This window comes from Pinus tabuliformis, chromosome 3_1, assembly GCF_031772625.1.
Source record: "Pinus tabuliformis cultivar Carrire ecotype Pingquan chromosome 3_1, CPIR1, whole genome shotgun sequence".
Classification (NCBI taxonomy): Eukaryota; Viridiplantae; Streptophyta; class Pinopsida; order Pinales; family Pinaceae; genus Pinus; species Pinus tabuliformis.
Genome location: NC_142301.1, coordinates 963,273,340 through 963,292,573, shown reverse-complemented (window position 1 = coordinate 963,292,573; position 19,234 = coordinate 963,273,340). Strand labels below are relative to the sequence as shown.

General features: G+C 37.6%; 1 pseudogene; it reads left to right on the top strand.

Annotated features, from left to right (window-relative positions):
* Window positions 1-1,930, top strand: part of LOC149191006 (phytochrome pseudogene) — a 36,585-nt pseudogene extending 34,655 nt beyond the window's left edge.
* Window positions 1,931-19,234: the final 17,304 nt, after the last annotated feature.

Genomic DNA, 19,234 nt, shown 5'->3' with positions numbered 1-19,234 from the left:
AGGCTGCCAAGTTTTAAGAACTCAATCTTCTAAATCCTATTTTGGTACATTCAAAGAGTTCCGGTAAGCCCTTCTATGCTATACTCCATATAATTGATCTGGTGTTGGTGACATATTTTAAGCCTATTAGGACTTCATATGTTTCCACCTCTATAATGAGAGCATTACAATCGTATAATCTTGCTGCAAAGGGCAACATCATGGTTGGAAATCGATCCCTGGTGGAAATATTTGGCTATTGTGTGACATGAATGTACAATAGGTGTATGACCTTATAGGCTATGACCATGTTATGTCTTATAAATTTCATGATGATGATTATGGTGAGGTGATATCCGAGATAAGAAGATATGATTTAGAACCTTATTTGGGTCTTCACTACTCTGCAACTGATGTCCTTCAGGTTTCAAGATTTTTTTTATGAGGAACAGAGTAGGAATGATTTGTGATTGCTATATACAACCTGTAACAGTGATTTAGGACAAGATATTTCCTACAGACCTAAGTTTTTGTGGATCTACATTGATAACACCTCATGATTTCCATGCTCAATACATGGCCAACATGGGTTCTATAACATCTCTAGTAATGGCTATAATAATCAATGAGAAGGAATTGGATGGAGGTAGCGAGGGGCAGATGCAACAGAAAGGAAGAAGGCTTTGGGGACTGGTGGTTTGTCATCACACTAGTCCACACTATGTTCCATTTCTTTTGAGGTATGCCTACGAGTTCTTAATTCAAGTTTTTGGAATTCAGCTAAAAAAGGAAGTTGAATTGACTGCTCAAATTAGAGAAAAGTTAATTCTATGCACTAAAGCATTGGTCTACAACATGCTGCTTTGCGACACACCCTTGGGAATTGTCACTCAGAAGCCCAACATCATGGATCTTTTCAGATGCAATGGTGTTGCCCTTTTCTATGAAGAAAACTTTTGGCTTCCAGGGGTAACTCCTACTGAGGCTCAGATCCAAGATATTGTTGCATGGCTGTCTGAAAATCACATGGATTCCACAAGTTTGAGCATAGATAGTCTTGTTTATGTAGGCTATCCCAGAGCGGGATCATTAGGTAATGCAGTTTATAGAAGTTCTGCGGTGAGAATTAATTCAAAAGAATTTTGTTTTGGTTCAGATACCATACTGCAAAAGAAATCAAATGGGGAGGAGCCAAACATGACCTGCAAGATAGAGACGATGGTAAGAAAATGCATCCATGATCTTCATTTGATGCATTCCTTGAAATGTAAAAAATGAGGAGTTTTCCTTGGGAGGATGTTGAGATGGATGCCATCCATTCATTGTAGTTAATACTGTGAGGTTCCTGTAAAGAAACTGATGATAGTAAAAAAAATATCTTGATAAATAGGTAACTCACTGATTTGATACTTCATGAAATGGATGAATTAAATGCAGTGAAAAATGAGATGGTGGGACTGATTGAAACAAAAAAGACTCCAATATTGGTAGTCGATGCTTATGGAGTAGTAAATGGATGGAATAGAAAAGTTGTTAAACTTATAGGGTTGTCAGTGGAAGAGGTCCTGTGGGAGCCTCTAATCAATATCATTGAGGAAACTTCAGCTGAGAACGATGCTACATTTTGCTTTGCAAGGAGGTGAAAAGCAAAATGTTCAAATTAAGCTGAAAAGACATGGCTCAGAGGAGGAAAAAGGTCTAGTAGTTTTACTTGTTAATGCTTGCTCGAGCAGGGACTTGAAGGAGAATGTTGTGGGAGTGTGCTTTGTTTCCCAAGATGTCACTGGGCAGAAGATCATTATGGATAAGTTCACTCGCATCAAGGTGGCTACAGGACAATAGTTTAGAATCCAAGTCCCCTAATTCCTTCATATTTGGAGCAGATGAATGTGGATGGTGTTTTGAGTGGACTCCACCCTTGAGACAAAGAGGCTCTAATTCTCACTTTTAAAGCTGCTAAAGTTTTGGATTTCATTTTTTATGAGTAGAGTTTCAAGGCATACAATCCGTAGCTCCAGATTTGAAGGGCATAAATATATCAGTCAGAATGGCAGTTGGTTAAATAGGTGGCATAATTTCCCTCATTAAAGGAACCCCTAGCAGAAAACAAAGGAGCACCACTAAGATACAGAAAATATCGTTTATCAGAGGAAGAATTGTGTAAGCATTGTGTTGACCTGCTCAGAGGTGATCCTTTTCTCTGTAGAGAAGGATGATAAATTCACATATGAAGAGTCTGATGGTCAAAACTAGAATTCATAGCTAAAGGTGCAGTGAAAGATGCTTTCCTTTTTGCATGTCGAAGGAGACTCAATTATTCTTTCATGTTGAAAAGGTTTCCCTCATAGCAAGCCAATTTTGTTGACTGAGAACCCATGAAAAAATAGAGGACAGTGACAAACATTGATCATCAAACATCACTGATAGAAATAAAAATATTAGAGAAATAAGAACAGAAGGGATCAGGAGATAGGGCATGGCTAGAAGAAATCAGCTAGAAAAACTAGTCTTCCTCTATGGATTCCTCAACAGCCTTTTCCTATGAATAGAGTTCATGTAGATCCACTAATTGTAGTAGTTCTTTCACCATTGTCTCATCTTCATTCACTAAGAAATTTATACATAATGGCAGATTGGATTTTCATAGATGCATCATGAAGCCGAAGACCAAGAACATCTCACCATTATCCTGCACATTTGGTGACTGTGCGGAAGATTTGATGTTTCCTACAGCACAACCATCTAAATCCATTCGATGAATCTATAATGAGAGATGTGAGATATTTCATTCAATTCAAAAACTAAAACCTAAGACAGTCAAGTTAGTATGGGAAGGAGTGTTTTCTTTGAAATCGATTGCAGCCTCATCAAACCTTAGACTTGCAAGGAACAATTTTGCTTTAACAACTGAGAGTGGATCAATGCTTGGAGAAGTTTGTCCTATTTTGACAACCATAGTTCCATTCTGTTAACACTGTGAAATTTCAGGTGTTTAATCATTATTTCTTTTCAGGTGCTTGATAGGTCACTCACCTTTATATACACCATTTCCAATCTAATGTTTTTTAATTCCTTTCGGTTTTTTTTTCAAACTTTGACTTGTGTGCTGAAGAATGCCTTTTTTCTGTAATATAAGAGTATCTTGTAGACCTTTCATTCTTGGCTTGGTCATTATCATTCTCTACTTTGGAACAAATGATCCAAGCACACATAACATTTTCGACCACATTTAGCAAGTCTTTGTTTGAATTCTGCTATGGCATCAAGGTTTCAAACTACCTTCAATTATAAGTTTTGTCTGCCATGAAATATACATGCGTTGCTCCAAAGTCACTTTTGAAACACAAACCATGTAAATTTATTTATGCACATTTAACCCATTCATGCTTCTTGACTTGAATTGAGAACCATAACAATCATATGCCCTTTTGCATATTTTTTTCATTTGCCTTATGAAAGTCATTAAAAATCCTTTAGACATTCAATTAGCCCTGTGATTTCTTGCACAAACCAAGGGGTAACCTTGTCAACATTGACAAATTTATGGTGGGAGATGATGATGGCTCCTCTTTGTTTCAAATGCTAGTAAGGATGTTTGTCTTCCTCACCTCCATAGTATCTTCTTCTGAGAGGACTAGTCATGAACTAGAGGATTTTCTCTCTCAAGTATTATCTATTATCAATTCCACTTCCTAGGGATACTCTTTTGGGTTCCTTTCCTTTTATATTTTATTATATACTCTTCTTTCATTCTTCTTATATTTTAGAACTGGTTGATAGATGCTCTAGGCACTCCTTATTGTTCTTGTCATTTGTTGTCCTCCTAGTCCCACTGACATCGTTTGAAGTATTCTTTTGTCACATAAAAGATCTCCCTCTCTTATTTTTTGTTGAGAATTGTTGCATATATACTTGATAGATAAAATAAGTACATCATGGAACATGAAGGATTACAACAAACAAAGAACAATGGTACCCAAAAGGTGAAGGCAAGGGATTTTATAGTTCCCCTCTCTTTTGTGAACTTTGATATCTATGGATGTTTTGTTGTCTCTGTTTTTATATATTAACAATTTTAGGTTGTTTTTCTTATATTTGTTTACAACAACATCCAACACATGTTCTGAAGTTTGGGAACTGGAATACTAAACAAGATACTGGTTACACATCTTATTTTGACGGTGCCCATGTTGTTAGAGATGCAAAGCCTGGCCATGAAGAAAAATCTAACAAGGAATATGAGGATATTAGATGCCAAAGATTTGGGAATAAACTTGGAGTAGAGCGCATGTTACCAACTTCAACAACTTGGCAAGAGTCATAGGGTGGAAACATACGAACCAATGAAACTGTAAGTATATCATAGTTTTTCCTTATTGTAAATTGCTTTCAGTCAAAACTGACATAATTCAAGTTTAAACCATAATTTATAATGTTAGAATACCTGTTAAGGTAATAGTTCCAAATGTAGAAATAAGCCAAATTTTTGGAAGTTTTCTAATTAGTCACTAGATAAAGTGGCCAATAGCATTGGAAAAGGGCATTATTTTTTTCTTGTGGTTTGAATAGCCATGATCTTCGATTGGTAGATATCATGTCTAAATAGAATAATTTATTATATTTTTTTTATAAATATTACTCCCAATTTGTGTGTCTAGGACCAAGGTATGCTATTAATTTCAAGCATATTTTAGAAATCAAATTACATGCTTTGTGGAGAATGGGCATGCAAAATTTGTGAGTGTCCTGCAAGCCATGAATACAAAGCTTAGGTACTTATGAACCAAGTCTGCATATATTTGATTTGAGAAATTATTAATGGCATAGGTTGATTAAAATAAAGGCCCTTCCATCTGTAACATTTCAAATTAAAGATTTTAGGTTGACTGAGGACACTTATCACCATCTATTGTTCAAACTCATTATTCTAAGAATTCCAATGATTTTTCACCTTCTGTGAGACAATATAGGTCTTCGTGAAGCCTTCTTAAGTTAGGCACTAGTAGGGCCTTATTTTTTATCATAATCTGTAATATGGATATTTATTATACCTATACTTCAAGGAAAACATTAAAATATTATTTCGTATTATCTGGAAGGTGAGAGGAATCCATTAGCATTTGGTTAGGCAGATTCTTGGCTGAAGCAAATTGATTGAGCACTATGAATATTTGTTACAAGGTTCATGGCATTAACATAAGATTTCATAAATCAATAACTCTTTCCAAGCAACAACTCTATATTTCATTGATGTAAATCTTATTCAACATGTAGTAGCTTGGAAGAGGTGCACCTATCCCTAGTGTTGGAGTCTTGAGTGAAAGGAACCCTATATTTAACAAAGCATTGGAAGACAAGAAGACAAGAGGAACAACCAAAATTCCAATAATACCATCAGAAACTCCATCTCATAACAAGCCACCCCAAAGGTCATCAATAATTAGTTTTGAATAAGATAGGTTGTACCTATAATGAATATAGTCATTTTCATTTGGGGCCTCTAAAAGTTGAACATGTTTATGTGTTGTAGTGTTGGTGTTGCTTCAAACCAGGAGTTGAGTTTTACAATAGAATTTGTCTACAAAATTTGCAATTATTGATTTTAAAATTTAAATCACTCAAATTCTTGCAAGAATTACTATGTGCTTTTCCTAAATAAATTTCATAAAATACTTTTTTGGAAATTAAAATAAATTTGAAAAGAAATATTGCAATGATACCCATCAAGGTCAAGAGTTACTGCTCACCAAGGGGAAGTCAACAATGCCATAGATCTATACATACAATGAATAAAACAAAATTGAAAGTAGCCATCAACATCCACACCAATGGTGATCTTAGAGTCACTTTCACAAAATAACACACACCCACATGACTTTACAAGGCTATAAGGCACATTCTTTGGGCTTATATGGTGTGTCCAAATTTTTTTGGAGTACCCTTACTGAAAGAGGGGTAACATGACCTTGGGCTTACAATAATGGTGAAAAATATTGTGAAGTGTTCATATGTACCCATGCTTACACGAGAGGTAGTAGGCCCAAAAAAGTGACCCATCTCCAACAAATGAGGGGAAAAAGGTTTTGGTGCAACATCCAGCCTTCAAAGGCCCTTTAAAGGTACTTCTCCTCTACAAATTAGCCAATAAACTCCCTAGGCGTCATCCAAAGTAAAAGAATGGGCTCCAAAGTAAACTGTCCACCCTTAGTGGTGGGTCTTCTCTTGCAATCCTATCAAGAATGATCCCAAACACTCCTACAAAATGACCACAGGGGCTTCAGAGTGGACACATCTAACTTTCAAGAGGTGGAACAACTATTCTTGTCATGTACATGAGACATCCAAGTGTCCGCCTATGTGGGGAAAATCTTCTAAGGTGAATGCTCAACATACAAATATTCCAACAATACTCCCAAACAGGCTTTAGCTCTACTTGTCATATCTATAAACCACCCAAAACAAAGGTCAACACCTAATTGTTGCAATGACGTGGGACAGATCCATTTAGAATATTTGTTTCAAAACACATTATAAATTGGTCCTCAATAAAATATGTTTCAATACAACTTGTAGGTTGGCTCAAACAAGTCAACCCTTACTCCTTTAAGTGGTTGATACAGAAGTATATATATATATAAAACCTAAGTGGCCATTTTGAAGAATACAAATAGAAGTGTCTAACCTTGCTCCCACAAAATCTGAAATAGGTACAAAGTACTAGCTTCACAGTTTAGATAGTCTTTTGATATCCCTAAGGAAGCTTGAGTTTGCATCCGATCCAAGAATTCTTTGTTGCAGAAAGGCTTTGCTGCAATTTCCTGCTTCATTACAGCATATCACACCAAAATTCAAGCTTCAAGAGAGCAATATTTCCATTCTATCACTAAAAGTAGCCTAGAACACATTAATAGCATCCCTTTATACCGATTCAAGTGAAATTTCAGGTGTTTTCACCTTATTTCTTTTAAGGTGCTTGATAGGTCACTTGCCTTTATATACACCATTTCCAATCTAATGTTTTTTTTATTCCCTTGGGATTTTCTATCAACTTTGACTTGTGTACTAAAGAATTCGTTTTTCTGTAATATAAGTGTATCCTGTAGACCTTTCATTTTTGGTTTGATATGGACATTATCATTTTGTACTTCAGAACAAACTATCCAAGCACATAGAACATTTGTGACCACATTCAGAAAGTCTTTGTTTCAATTCTACTATGACATCAAATTACCTCCAATCACAAGTTTTGTATGCCATGAAAACTCTGCAAGTGCCACTATAAAGCCACTTTTGAAACATATCCCATGTAACTTTCTTTATGTGCATTTGACCCATTTATGCTGCTTGACTTGATTTGAGAAGCATACTAGTGATATGTCCTTTTGCATATTATTTTCATTCACCTTATGAAAGTCATTAAAAATCCTTTAGACCTTCAATTAGCCTTGTGATTTCTTGCACAAACCAAGGGGTAACCATGTCAACATTGACACATTTATGGTGGTGGATGGTGATGGCTCCTATTTGTTTCAAATGCTAGTAAGGATGTTTCTCTTCCTCACCTCCATAGTTTTTTCTTTTGAGATGACTAGTTGTTACACTAAAAAATGTCACCATGGCTATGTACAGTTAGTATGGCTCTATCAACAGCTATGCTAACCTCCTGGGCAAGTCTTATGCCTCTGCTCTCCATGTCAAACTCCAAAAAGAGAGAAAGTCTTTGTAAATGTGTTTATCTCTGGGTACGCAGATTCTCTCGGCCTTACCTGCGTATACGCACCTAATGTTCACAAAAGCTGCGTACTTGTACGCTCTGTATGTAAAGGGACAGGTGTGTACCCCTGTAAAGGTCAAAATGCGCAAGTTTCATCTTTAAAAAGTTACTTGTGGTCATTTCTAGAGCATTCTAGAAGGTTGTTCGACGTGTATTGAGCGCCTCCAGATGGTTCATGTATCCCTACCAAAGAGGAACTTATCCCATCAAGAGAGGAGCTATCCCATCCAAAGAGGGGATTATCCCATTGATGGTGGACCTGATTAACTTCCTCTTGAGCACTATAAATACAGGCATTGGGCCAGAAGGAGGGGAGGTTGAAAGCTAAACATTTCTAAGGGTGGATGCTGCAGGAATTAGGACTCCCATTTAGAAGCTTGTGAGGAGAGATTGTCATCTTTGCTTGTTCTATTTGGAAGTGGGTGAGCTTTGTCAAAGTAAAGGAGAACTCTTGATGGACCCTGGGAGGGACTTGCACAACACCAAGGCTCAGGTTGTAATTGTTCCTTTTGTTTCCTATTAATGCAAATGAGTCCATTCTTCTCAATAACTTGTTATTTATGAGTTGTTTCATATACTCCTTGGTCTATATGTTAAATATGTTTTATTTTATGTGATATTCAGGTGCTATTTAATCGTTTGATTGTTGGTGAATGCAGGTTTCAAAGTGAAGGAGGAGCTCATCCGGATCAGCGAGGCTGGACTGCTACAACAGCGTTGGACTACAGGTAGGATCTAAACACTTGATTTCTTATATAGTAAATGCATGTTTAGAGAAGGATCGCTCTTATTTGTCTTGTTTGTCACTAGAGAGTCTTAGGCTCCTAGGGAGGTTGGTTGTGTCCGCACTATCGACTCTTTCCGCGTGACAAAATGGTGACTCCACTGGGGAATCCATTGATGTGAATGATTTTTCCTTTGTATGAAACTTTGATCTGAGAAAAGTCATTTATTTTCTGGTTTTTGGCTGTGTGACTTTGTATTTGGGTGGGCTAGCTTAGGGTTAAATTAGATTTAGTTTTTCTTGGTTTTTCCAGTAGTACGCACCCTCTGAGTATTGCACAGTGCGTACTTGTACGCACTGTTTTTGTGTGCACAGAGCGGGCCCGCACCTGGCTTAACAGGTTGCCTGCGTACCCTGCTAAAAATCAAGAAATTTTCATTTTTTACATTTTTCCTCTTAGGTTTTGCTTTTTCTTAGTTTTTACTGCCCAGATCCACTGGTTATCTGCCATAAATCTTCACCTAAGCTTGTTTCATTGGCATTCTTGCTCTCAGCTTTTATCAATTGGGTGTTTTGAGTCTCTTTTTTGAGAAATTATTAATTTGATTTCCTTTGGTCATTACTTGGAGGTTTTTCTCAGGCTAAATTGTGTATGAGTGTTAATCGCCTTTGAGTGTTTTTATTTTTTGATCTTTGGAACTCTCACCCAATTTTCTCGACTTGCACTTGATTGATTCTTAGATTACATTAGAATCGTCTTGTGTTTGAGAATTCTTTTGCATAGATTACATTTGCATAATTAGAATTCTCATTTTCAGAATATGAATGAAAAATGTGCATAGATTACATTTGCATACTTTTCAAGTGAATTGTGCTTAGATTACCATTGCATAGTTTACATTCTGAAAAATCAATCGTAGATTTAGATCAGCTTTCTTACACAAAAAATAAAAATAAAAAAAATGGTTTGGAATTGATTTGCATTAGTTTTTCTTGATGAAATTAGTGCATTAGAGAATTTGTTATATTTTCTCTTAGTGATCAATTTTTTGCATTGTTGGAAGTGAATGGAAACTCTCTCCTTACTTTAGTTAGGATTCATCGAATTGAAAAGATTACATTATCATATTCGATTGCATTCAGTTGAGTCGGGTCATAACACCATTGGTTTCATCTCCATTTACCCCTTTGAGTAATAACAGCCTTAATAACACAACGCTTAATTAAAATTCATCTAGTAATTTTTACATTTCTAGGGCTCTGATACACCAACATAGCTTAGGCTAGTGTCTTGGGGTAGGAGAGTAATTAACTCTCCAAGACAGCAAAACCAAACAGGTAGCTCATCTTGTGGTAGGATAAATCCAACTGTTACATTTATGCTCTGGGAAAGCTCCTCTTAAAGGAGAAGCACGAGACCGTGTCCGAACCAGTGAGGGGATCAATCCTCCTTCATTGGGAAAGACGCCAGATACGCACGTACTACAAACGGTAAACCTCGGATTATTGTCGAGGAGCCTGGGGTCACTTGTCGGTAAACCTTGGATTATTGTCAAGGAGCCGGCAAGGGGATTGAGCTTGTTACTCTGCCCTTGCGTGCTATCGGGTCGTAGACTGTTCCCCCAGGTATATTTGTTGCTGTTGGTGACCTTAGTGACCATTATCTTTAGGGTTCTACCCAAGGTGACGGTGGAGGGAAGATCCCACTGTACCTGGAGCAGACGTCGGCTAGACTCACTTGGATTTTCTGGGGGGTTCACTTCACTCGAGACGGTTAAAGTGGAGGAACTTGGTCCAGTCTATTCATTAAGCAGGTTGCCGGGGTAACTGTTCCACCCACCACTTCTGTACTGAATTCTGCGATGTTGGATTTCATCACCAACTAGTGTTTTCAGGCCGGAAGGTTACTGTTTGTGTGTGGTTTGACTCCTAGATTTGATAGCGCGTGTTAATTTGTTTGTTTTTACTTTTAGAGACCATAGGTGTGAATTGTGAATTTTAATTGTTAGGTGTGAATTTTGAATTGTTAATTTTAGTTTTAAATTGTTAATAAAATTCACTGAAGTTGGATATAATGGCAAATGTTCCGGAATTTATCAACCTAGGAACCCCTCCTAACGAGGATCCTAGTACTTTTCCTTACTTTGGAAATGTTGGTCCTCCTTATATGGCTACTTTGTCATTACCTGGATTTACAATAGGTTTACCGATATGGTTATTTTCAACTTCGTTGGCCCAAAATACTCCAATTGTTCCACCTCAACCGAATGCTTCACCTCAACAGAGTTCACCATCTCAACATCACCAACCTTCTGTTGACCCTTTACCTTCTTCGCCTAATTTTTCTTCCTCCATTTCTTCCTCTTCGCCTGGTAAAAGCCTTGATGCTAGTAACCAGGAGGCTAAGAAGAAGAAGAAAGGGAAGAAGAAGAAGAAGAAGAAGCAAGATAAGAAAGAAGTCAACCAACCAACCGTGGCTGTAAGTGTTAGTTGTGTTGAGGAAAACTCCAACATGCACCGTAAACCCAAATACCCTTGCAGGCTTTGTAAGGGTGACCACTTCCTTATCAATTGTCCTGGTATTCCAAAGGTCTTGGAAGTATGGTCAGAAAAATCTCATCAACTTTCCATTGATCCATCAACCAGTGATAGTCAGGTTCTTGGGAAAAAGGGTAAAGTTAGGTTTCCTTGTAAGTTATGCAAAGGGAGTCATCAAACTCACATTTGCCCTCAAATGGATGAAGCCTCAACATTGTTGGAAAACCTTACTGTTCCACAGCAAGAATTTCCAACTGGTTACCGTAAACTTTCTCCCAACCTACCGTCAACTGACGGAGTGATTGATCTAAATTCAAGTACAGTCGATCACACTCTCCCATTGGAGAGTGAAACTCATGTCACTCAGGTTGATGATTCGTTAGTTGATCAAGTGGTCGATTCAATTTCACATTCGGTCGATCCCACTTTCCATTTAGAGAGTGAACTTCATACCGCTCAGGTTCTTCTTGTTACATCAGATTCTTCTATGCCGGGGGGCATTTCACCTGTTTCTACAGAACCCCCTCCAAGTACTGAGGTTTTTTCCTTTGATTGGAACAGACTGACAGAACCTCGTCTTCCTTCCTCCATCCCTTTCCAAATCATTGTCAAGGCTAGTGGTAGGGACATTCATCGTACTCAGGTAGATGAAGGTGCTTCTGTTAGTATTTTATCCTCAACTGTTTGGAAAGCTTTGGGTTCCCCTCAGCTTGCGCCTATTACACAGAATCTGAAAGCTTTTAACAGAACCATTAGTGAACCTTTAGGGATCCTTCCTAAGTTTTCTATTACCTTGGAAGGTAAAACTGTCTGTATTGATCTTATGGTAGTTCGAGGTCCCTTGGATTTCAATTTACTCCTTGGGCGAGACTATGTTTATGCAATGAAAGCTGTCGTATCGACACTCTTTCGCGTGATGTCTTTCCCTCACAATGGCAGTATTGTGACTGTAGACCAGCTTTCGTTCCCTAGTCTTGTTTCAACTACCAATAATATGACAGCCCTAAATGTTCCTGATTCTCAAGTGGTATCTACCCTGCCACGGGTTAATTATGTGGCAACTGGTCCCATGTTTTCAGTTACCGATGTAAGTGAGCCTCTCTCTGTGTGCTCATCTTCCTTTGATTTAGATCCGGTAATTGACATGGAAAACTCTATGGGATTACTTGAACATGATGTTCTTATCCCTTTTGAGTCCCTTGACATGTGTTCCTTCCAGAGAAGTATTCTTCCTTCTGATGAAGACCTTTTGGAAGCCATGATCAAGGTGTGTCCATTGACATGTCTTTCTTCCAGTTGGAAGCCATGATCAGTGTGTGTGAGGAAAGTTCCTTTTACTGTGTCAACCTCATTAAAAAATGAATCAGTGTGTGTGAGGAAAGTTCCTTTTACTGTGTCAACCTCATTAAAAAATGAATCAGTGTGTGTGAGGAAAGTTCCTTTTACTGTGTCAACCTCATTAAAAAATGAATCAGTGTGTGTGAGGAAAGTTCCTTTTACTGTGTCAACCTCATTAAAAAATGAATCAGTGTGTGTGAGGAAAGTTCCTTTTACTGTGTCAACCTCATTAAAAAATGAATCAGTGTGTGTGAGGAAAGTTCCTTTTACTGTGTCAACCTCATTAAAAAATGAATCAGTGTATGTGAGGAAAGTTCCTTTTACTGTGTCAACCTCATTAAAAAATGAATCAGTGTGTGTGAGGAAAGTTCCTTTTACTGTGTCAACCTCATTAAAAAACGAATCAGTGTGTGTGAGGAAAGTTCCTTTTACTGTGTCAACCTCATTAAAAAACGAATCAGTGTGTGTGAGGAAAGTTCCTTTTACTGTGTCAACCTCATTAAAAAATGAATCAGTGTGTGAGGAAAGTTCCTTTTACTGTGTCAACCTCGTTAAAAAAATGAATCAGTGTGTGTGAGGAAAGTTCCTTTTACTGTGTCAACCTCGTTAAAAAATGAATCAGTGTGTACGAGGAAAGTTCCTTTTACTGTGTCGACCTCGTTAAAAAATGAATCAGTTGGTCAGAGGATAGTTCTTTTTACTGAGTCAACCTCGTTAAAAAATGAATCAGGGACGAAAATAGTTTTTTCCTGTATCAACCTCGTTAAAAAATGAAACAGGCTAGCATGAGGATAGTTCTTTTACTGAGTCAACCTCATTAAAAAATGAATCAGGTAGATTTTAGGATATGTAGGTAGATTGTAGAAAGTAGGATTTTGAGGATAGTTCCTGTTACTGAGTCAACCTCGTTAAAAAATGAGTCAGGTATGAGGAGAGTTCCTGTTACTGAGTCAACCTCGTTAAAAATGAATCAGGTATGAGGATAGTTCTTTTCTTGTGTCAACCTCTTTAAAAAATGAAACAACTCCCTTTTCAAGTTAAATATTGAAAGTAAACCTTCATTCCATCCATCTGGTTGAATGCAATGAAGCCTGGGGGGCATGTACCTCGCTTTGCATCATTATACTGGGGGCATGCGAACTTCTGGAGCATAGTTCCTTGTCTTGTGTCAAGCTCGTTTAAAAATGAAACAAGGAGTCTTGAGCATCGTTCCTTGTCTTGTGTCAAGCTCTTTAAAAAATGAAACAAGGGTAGGTTAAGTAGGTAGATTGTAGAGAGTAGTCATGAGCATAGTTCCTTGTCTTGTGTCAAGCTCATTAAAAAATGAAACAAGGATTTTAGAGCATAGTTCCCTGTCTTGTGTCAAGCTCGTTAAAAAATGAATCAAGGTTTTTAGAGTAGAGTTTTTTGTTAGGTAGATTGTAGAGTAGTTACGAGCATAGTTCCTTATCTTGTGCCAAGCTCGTTTAAAAAATGAAACAAGGGTTTTGAGGATAGTTCTTTTCCTGTGTCAACCTCACTAAAAAATGAAACAACTCCCACGAGTCTTTCCAAGATTTTGAAAGTAAAGCTTCATTCCATCCACCTCATTGAATGCAATGAAGCTTGGGGGGCATGCGAACTTATAACAAGCATAGTTTTTCGTTTCAAGCTTGCGTAAACATGAAACCGAATCCGAGCATAGTTCTTTTCCTGTGTCAAGCTCGTTAAAAAATGAAACAAATCCTCCTCTAATTGAGTTGAGAATTTGACTAGATCTCATAAATGTTAAGTTGTATATTTAGGTTAGTTATTTCAGTTTTTTACGTAATTTTAGGTCAGGTCTTTCAAATGATCTCGTACATGAACCTTCATTCCATCCAGCTTGTACTTAGTTGAATGAAATGAAGCTGGGGGGCATGCGCTCTAGCAATTATGCTTAGGGGGCATCAAGCACAGTTTTATCTCTGTTTCAAGCTTGTGTAAAAATGAAACTACTTTGAAGCATAGTTTTTCTCTGTTTCAAGCTTTTGTAAAAATGAAACCTATCTCGAGTCAATTTCAGTTATTTTCAAGACTCGTTAAACTCATGAAAATCCCGAGATTATTTTGCTATCTTTCATTCTCGTAAAACAAATGAAAATGCCGAGTTCTTTCCGTCTTTTCCTGCTCGTAAATTAAATTGAAAGTCGGCCATGTGAGTACATTTTTATCATTTTTTCAAACTCATTAAAACTTACGAAAAAGTGAAAACCATGAGTACATTTTTATCATTTTTTCGAACTCGTCAAAACTTACGAAAAAGTGAAACCTCAGAGTCATCTTTTAAGCCCTTTTCTGACTCCTAAAACATGAAAAGATTGCCGAGCGTCTCTTTTACACTCTTTAAAACGGAATTAAAAGACGGTCCCCTTATAGCCCTTTTCTGACCGTAAAAACAGGAAAAGATTGCCGGGTTTTTGTCGTTTCAAACTCGATATTGGAAATAAAACGACGTGTCCTTGATCGCTTTTTACTTTTCAGGTCAGTGGCACTAATCATGAAAGTACTCCTTGGTCGCAAGATCAAGCGGTTCCCCCAGGTATTATTTTATACTTTTTCGGGCTTGGGGACACAAATTTACGAAAAAGTTCAACCTGGAGTCTTCTTAAGTTTTTCAGACTCTCTAAAATTGAAAAACGCCGAGTTTCTCCTATACTAGGCTCGTTAAAATTTCACAGTAAAGGACCTGTTCAATTACAAACAGGAACGAACCACTCCTTCCTAGGGTTCGAATCAAAACTAGGTTGGACTCATCCGAAGGATGAGCTTATAATCAAGCATATGTTATCCTCCTCAAGCTTGTTAAAAATAAAGAGGTACTTGCCAGAAATGGTGGGGGAAAAGAGAGAAGAATGAGCCTATTTGTTATCCTTTGTCTCAAAAGAAACCTTATTACCACTCTTGAACGCGACACTTTTCATTCACCTGGGTTGGGAAATCCTTTGCCTCACAGTTGATCAAACCACATTGAAAGTCTTTAACCGGGTTCCGGGGATTAACTTTGAGTCATTCATTACCAAGCCATCTGTTGTGTCGTTATGTGTTCAAGAGGTCTGCAAACAAAACTTTCATCTGCAAAATACCTTGTCATCCATTTTGACCATCACTGAGTCAGTCCTTACAGCAACATTTTCTTCAACTTGAATTGTGATTTCGTGTTGTGGGCTTGCCTGCAACGGGTCGCTTTCTATCGACATCAGCACATTATCTAGAGAGATGACTTAGAAATCGTCAGTACCTTGAAGTCTGCATGCATCAATGGCAGTTTCTCGCCTTTGACGTCAGTTTACATCATTGACTTTCGATCGAAGGATTCCGTGAAATGTTCGACATCAACTCATTCATTCACATCTCATGGATTGTACTGGGTACTTTGAGAACCATTGACATTACTGGTGGTCTCTCTCACACTTGTTAACAGTTTACATCATCGACTGGTAATCAAGTGGTTTCTACCATGTTCGACATCAACTCATTTATTCGCATGGCTAGAATCGTACCAATTCGGGAAGTAGAAATGAAGACCCTGGATCTAGTTCCCACCATCCAGGCTGCGAGGAGTTTTGTATTCATTATATAGTAGACCAATTATAAATAGATGGTTGCGTCCATACTGTGTCTACACAAGTCTATGATTATGATGTACTGCAAAATCATTCCTGTATCAGAGCAGTAGTTAGTCTGTTAGTTAAAGTTTTTGATCTGAGTATGGGAATGCCTACCTCAGTGATGATATAATCTTATAATGTATTTTGTGTTGAAAATTGCAGGTTCTGACCAGGCTCTCCACGAGATAATCCTTGAAATGATAAAGCGCTTCACCCTTCCTAGATAATACAAAACCCTAATCTACTACAGGCTTCGCACTTTAGGGGGCAATCTGTTACACTAAAAAATGTCACCATGGCTATGTACAGTTAGTATGGCTCTATCAACAACTATGCTAACCTCCTGGGCAAGTCTTATGCCTCTGCTCTCCATGTCAAACTCCAAAAAGAGAGAAAGTCTTTGTAAATGTGTTTATCTCTGGGTACGCAGATTCTCTCGGCCTTACCTGCGTATACGCACCTAATGTTCACAAAAGTTGTGTACTTGTACGCTTTGTATGTAAAGGACAGGTGCGTACCCTTGTAAAGGTCAAAATGCGCAAGTTTCATCTTTAAAAAGTTACTTGTGGTCATTTCTAGAGCATTCTAGAAGGTTGTTCGATGTGTATTGAGCGCCTCCAGATGGTTCATGTATCCCTACCAAAGAGGAACTTATCCCATCAAGAGAGGAGCTATCCCATCCAAAGAGGGGATTATCCCATTGATGGTGGACCTGATTAACTTCCTCTTGAGCACTATAAATACAGGCATTGGGCCAGAAGGAGGGGAGGTTGAAAGCTAAACATTTCTAAGGGTAGATGCTGCAGGAATTAGGACTCCCATTTAGAAGCTTGTGAGGAGAGATTGTCATCTTTGCTTGTTCTATTTGGAAGTGGGTGAGCTTTGTCAAAGTAAAGGAGAACTCTTGATGGACCCTGGGAGGGACTTGCACAACACCAAGGCTCAGGTTGTAATTGTTCCTTTTGTTTCCTATTAATGCAAATGAGTCCATTCTTCTCAATAACTTGTTATTTATGAGTTGTTTCATATACTCCTTGGTCTATATGTTAAATATGTTTTATTTTATGTGATATTCAGGTGCTATTTAATCGTTTGATTGTTGGTGAATGCAAGTTTCAAAGTGAAGGAGGAGCTCATCCGGATCAGCGAGGCTGGACTGCTACAACAGCGTTGGACTACAGGTAGGATCTAAACACTTGATTTCTTATATAGTAAATGCATGTTTAGAGAAGGATCGCTCTTATTTGTCTTGTTTGTCACTAGAGAGTCTTAGGCTCCTAGGGAGGTTGGTTGTGTCCGCACTATCGACTCTTTCCGCCTGACACTAGTCATGACTTGGAGGATTTTCTCTCTCAAGTATTATCTATTATCAATTCCACTTTCTAGGGATACTCTTTTTGGTTCCCTTTGTTTTCTATTTTATTATCTACTCTTCTTTCATTTTTCTTATATTGTAGAACTAGTTGATAGATTCTCTAGGCACTCCTTATTGCTATTGTCAAATGTTGTCCCCCTAGTCCCATTGATATAGTTTGACGTATTCTTTTGTCACATAGAAGGTCTTCCTATCTTTTTTTTTTGTTGAGAAATGTTGCGGATATACTTCATAGATAAAATAACTGCATCATGGAACATGAAGGATTACAACAAACAAATAACAATGGGACCCTAAAATGTGAAGGCAAGGGATTTTAGAGCCCCCTCTCTTTTGTAAACTTTGATATCTATGGATGGTTTCTTGTATGTGTTTTCATAGATTGAAATTTTTAGGGTGTTTTTCTTGTATTTGTTTACAACAGTGGCCAACACATGTTCCAAACTTCGGGAATTGGAATACTAAACAAGATACTAGTTACACATCTTATCTTGAGGGCGCGCATGTTGTTAGAGCTGCAAATCCTAGCCATGAAAAATAGTCTAACAAGGAAGATGAGGGTATCTGATGCTAAATATTTGGGAACAAACCTGGAGCAGAGGGCATGTTCCCACCTTCAACAACTAGGCAAAAATCACACGATGGAAACATACCAACCAAAGAAACTGTAAGTATTTCATAATTTTTCCTTCTTGTAAATTGCTTTCAGTAAAGACTAACATGATTCAAATTTAAACCATAATTTATAATGTTAGAATACATGTAAGATAATAGTTCCAAATATAGAAATAAGCCAAAATTTTGGAATTTTTCTAATTATTCACTGGATAAAGAGGTCAATAACACTTGAAGAGGGCATTTTTTTTGCTTGTGGCTTAGGAACTCGTTCGGATTTATAGGAAATCGCCTAATTTCTAGGAACTAGAGCATGCATGCACAAGAAGAAACTCATTGGGGTTCCTTTTATAAAGGCAAAAATCAAGAAACACTTTCTTGCTATTATTTTTAACAAGACTTTGGCAACGACTTCATTCAGGTTGAAATCAAAGAGATTTTTGAGCCATGAAAGTGAGATCTCCAGCTGAGACACCATTAATTCCCTCCTTTTTGGCTTCATCTTCTGCTATCAAAGATTGATTAGATGCAATCAAATTCTCTTTTTCATCACATCCATGCTTGTCCAGTAGTTATTTTTAGTTATATGTCCAATAGGAATCTTCCTAAAGGGCCTTCCAAAAACTCGTGAGCTCAAAAATTTTGGCTTTGGAGAGGAACTTTGGCAGAACTTTGTCCCTCATTTCTACCCTATTTTCTATGTGGAATAGTGCCATCATCAATGCTCTGCAACTGTGAATGGATTTGATTGTTAGCACTATGAACAAGAGTGAAATGACCATGAGTAGAGAATCTCAAGCCTCAAAAGACCTAGGGCAGATCTCCAAACAACACCAACTAGCTTCCAGTCGAATGTTAGAAATTTTCCCATGTAGCTTTCAACCTAAGAATCTACTCCTAGAATCAATAGGGAATTTCCACGTTGCTGGTCTTTGCAACCATTCAAATGAAATATAGGATGCATGTTTCAATACGTAGTAGCTAATTTCCAATGGAAAGTTGTCCCAGTTCACATGCAAATTTTGCAAAACAACATACAAAATAACATTTCCACACAAAAACTACCAAGCTGCAAACTTAAATCACATTGATGAACTAGAAATGTGTGCTAGCCCTAGCTTGGGCAGTGCACCCTAGTGAAGACTAATGGTCATGGCTCTGAAATATCTCCTTCTCTAAAATGGTAATTTTATATGGTAGTGCACATACCATGCTACTTTTTTTTTTCACTTTAGTTTGTTGATTTGATTTAACATGAAATA